Source organism: Orycteropus afer, unplaced genomic scaffold, assembly GCF_000298275.1.
Source record: "Orycteropus afer afer isolate SDZICR_OR568_19922 unplaced genomic scaffold, OryAfe1.0 scaffold00637, whole genome shotgun sequence".
NCBI lineage: Eukaryota > Metazoa > Chordata > Mammalia > Tubulidentata > Orycteropodidae > Orycteropus > Orycteropus afer.
The window spans coordinates 1100491-1104440 of record NW_006922224.1 but is presented as its reverse complement, the minus strand read 5'-3'; the positions used below and the strand labels follow the sequence as shown (position 1 = coordinate 1104440).

Sequence of the window (3950 nt, the reverse complement as noted above, 5' to 3'; positions counted from 1 at the left end):
ATGGATCTCCAGTTTTGCCAGCACCATTTATTAAACAAACATTCTCTTCCCCACTTAATGGATTTGGGGCCTTTGTCAAAGATCAGCAGGCAATCTTTTTACCACCCATCTTGTCAGCATGTTATACTGAGGTGGCTCACGTGTTGCTGTGATGCTGGATTCCACTGGTAGTTCAGACACCAGCAGGGTTGCCCATGGTGGACAGATTACAGGGGAGGTTCCAGACTAAAACAAACTAGGAGAGAGGCCCGGTGAATCTAAAAATGAGCCAGTGAAAACTACATGACTCACAATAAAACATGGTCTGGCTCACTTGCTTTGGACATGGCATCAAGAGGGATCAATAGTTGGAGAAGGATATCATGTTTGGTGAGTAGAGGGCCAGTGAGGGTGAGAGAGATCTTCAGGGAGGTGGACTGGCATTGTAGCTATAAGGATTGACTTGAACACGCCGGCAACTGTGAAGATAGCACAGGACCAGGCAACGTTTCATTCTGTAGTATACAGGGTCACCATGAGTCAGCTGACTCAGTGGCAGCTAACAACCACAAAGCTAGGAGCAGTTGACTGCCTGGAGAGCAGCCAGACTGCAAAGGGGCACAAGGGGCTTTGTAGGGTGAAGGAACGGTTCTATATCCTGATTATGGTGAAATTCCAAAGTTCGTCAAGTTGCAAGGAATGTCTGGAATTTTCAAAATCGTCATAAAGACCAGACTTACTGGTCTAATAGTCTGGTGGAAGCACTGAGACGGTGGCCCTTAGACACCCTTCAAACCTGGAACTGAACCCACCCCTAGGAATTACCTTTCAGTCATATAATAGACAGGCCTATAAAGTGAATAGTAACGCCTGTGAGGACTGTACTGCTCAGAACAATTAACTATCCAAGACCAAAAGGGCAGTATTTGCCCAAAAAGAAAGCTCAGAAAGCCAGAAAGGACAGGAAAGAAGGAAGAATGGAAATGGGGAACTCAAGGTGAAGTGAGAAGAGAGCTGTTACACTGAGGGAATTGCAACCAATGTCACGAAACAGAATTATGCCTACATTGTTGAATGAGAACTAATGTACTATGTAAACTTTCACCCAAACCACAACTTTTTTTTTAAAGTGACTTTTATTATATGTAAATTATACCTTAAAAAAATATTTTAAAAAATGAAGGTAACTTGGATTTGGGGACTTTGAAATATATTCTTCCAATAAAAGTATGCTACAAATGATGGTAAGGTTCCAAGCTAGTCCCTCCTCCCAAAAAATATGACCCATAACTTGGGTGAAATTAAACAGCCTGGAAGCCCAATGGAAGTCCCTGGGTGCCACAAACAGTTATGTGCTTCTACTAAACTTCTAACCAAAGCGTTGAAGGCTCTACTTCACCCAGAGGCACCTCAGAAGAAAAGGTTAGTGATCTACTTCGGGAAAATGAGCCATTGAAAAACCCTATGGAGCACAGTTCTATTGTGACATACATGGGGTTGCCCAGAGTCAGAATCAACTTGACAGCAAATGGTTCACCTTTCTGGAAGCACACTAAGTCCAGAAACTTCAGAATCACAGCCCCTGGAGGTCCAATGTGCCATCTAAGTCCTGGTTGCAGAAGGAGAGAGGAATAGAGGAAAACTGCCTGAGGTTAGTAAGTAGGTATGGAGTTAAGAGGTGGCCATTGGAGAGTCTAAGGTGCCCATGGAGCAGCTAACATGATTCTAACAGCAAAGGCATAGCTGGTCTTCTGGCCTATACCATTCACTAAGCACACTTACGGCTCATACTTACTAGTTGAAGAGAGGGGAAGCTAGATGTGCTGATGCTCTGTCGATGGCACTGCCCAAAGTTTGGTGGGAGAGTAAATTGCTTCCTTATTTCCGCTGAAGAGTACCTGGGATGGAAAGAGAAAACTCTAAATGAAGGGATTATTGTTAAGAATCACTACAATTACACGTGCAACCTGTGTAACCATGTTATAAAGCCTGTGCCTTGGCTGGACTATAGGCAGAACCAGTGGCAATGTTCTCAGTGTCCTGTTAGTGGACACAGTCTCCCAGAAGCCAAGACAATGGCCATCATGGTGCCTGCCCAATACTGGGAGGATGATGGCATGGGAGGAGGAGGAGTTTAGGGTCCCCAAAAAAGATCCACAGAAAGTACTTCCTTCTCACCAGACCATTCAGAGAAATTGCATCCTCCTGAGGGTATCTAGTCAGAACCCCAGGAGAGTTTTTAAATCCAGAGCTGCCATTTTGGTCCAGCCATTCTTAGTTCAAGCAGCTGAACCCTTCTGGTCAGCTGCTTGCTAGAGCAGAAAGCACCAGAAAACTGCCCTATGAATGTGCAATGAGGTGAGTTGTCACAGTAGCCACAAAAATGGGCTCAAATGTACCGATGATCATGAAGATGGAGCAGGATGGGGCAATGTTTCATTCTGTTGTACATAAGGTCACCATGAGTTGGAGGTAGCTTGAGGACACCTAACAATAACAACAACCACCTTCTGCAAATGCCTTAAATGTTACTTGGAATCCCTAAGGACTATATTTATTCAGAACCCCTGATGGAACAGTGATTAATTACTCAGCTGCTAACCAAAAGGTTGGTGGTCTGAACCCAGCAGTAGTTCTGCAGGAGAAAGATGAAGCAGTCTGCTTTCATAACAATTTACAGCCTTGGAAACCTGATGGGGGCAGTTCTACTCTGTCTTATAGGGTTGCTATGACTCAAAATCAACTCAACAGTAGTGAGTTTGGGTTTGGGGGTATTTATTCAAAACTGGTTCTAGTGGAGTGGTCCTTTGTGTCACTCATATCGGCACTGCTGAGCACCTCTGTAACCTGGAACCAAGCACATGAGAGAAGGTTGCTTCCCACCATCTACGCCCTCATTCTTGTACAAGCCTGCCAACCAGTGAGCTCCACCTTACAAACACAATGACTTCTAGGCACTCATTAGTTGGTTCCATGTTTGGAACTCAGAACACATTTCCTCATTAAATCAGTTGTGGGTGGTTGGATTCTCAGGTTAGTCCATACAAGCATATGTAAACCACAAAGAGGCTTGAGCAGACACGATTAACACCTTTTGCAGAATACAGCAGAAACTAGCAGAGATTAATGAGAATCAAATGAGGTCATATTTTTGAACCATGTCATGTACCCAAGAAAGCAAGATATTGATTTTAAACATCATGTACTTTTTAATAAAGTTTATTTTATTTTCTCTATTATCATAGGTGTTGGGGCATAATTGTTAACCATCCTGCATAATGAGCTTCTAACATGGTGTGCTGGGCCCCCACCTGTGGTGATGGAGTAAACCTAGAGGGGGAGGAAGCCTGGATTCTGGTCCCACATGTGGTATCCACTCTCCCTTCCCAAGTCTGTGGGTGGTGCAAATGGTTAATGTGCTCATCGACTAAACAAAAAGTTACAAGTTCAAGTCCACCCAGGGGTGCCTCAGAAGAAAGATCTGGCAATTTGTTACCAAAAAGTTACAGCCCTGAAAACCCTATGGAGCACAGTTCTACTCTGATACAACATGGGGTTACCATAAGTTGGAATGGCAACTTTTTGTTTTTTTGTTGATATCCCTTCCTGAGAGCACTCTACTTTCCTTTCAGGATTCTCACACTTTTGCTGACAGAATCTGAGACCATGATCAGCTCTTCCTCCCAGGATATTAGACGGTGAATGGATTCAAGAATGGAATCAAAGAGTTGAGGCACATTCCTGCTCTTGGTGGCCCCATGCATTATAAAACAGTGAAATGGACATGCTAGATGAAGTGACAGGGGCCAGTATTAATCGCACTCTTTCATTTCCTGCAGCATTTGCTTTCTTTAATTTCAACAACTATAATACAAGGGCACTTGCCTGCTAACCAGAAGGCTGGCGGTTCAAACCCACCAGCCACTCCTCGGAAGGAAGGTTGGGCAATCCTACTTCCGTAGTGATACTGC

General features: G+C 44.1%; 1 protein-coding gene across 1 annotated transcript in view; it reads right to left on the bottom strand.

The window, feature by feature from the left end:
- Positions 1 to 1873, bottom strand: part of LOC103210666 (dedicator of cytokinesis protein 8) — a 249080-nt gene extending 247207 nt beyond the window's left edge. The window contains exon 1 of the mRNA XM_007956577.1: positions 1775 to 1873. The gene's annotated coding sequence lies outside the window, so the exon portion shown is untranslated. The remainder of the gene's footprint in view (positions 1 to 1774) is intronic.
- Positions 1874 to 3950: the final 2077 nt, after the last annotated feature.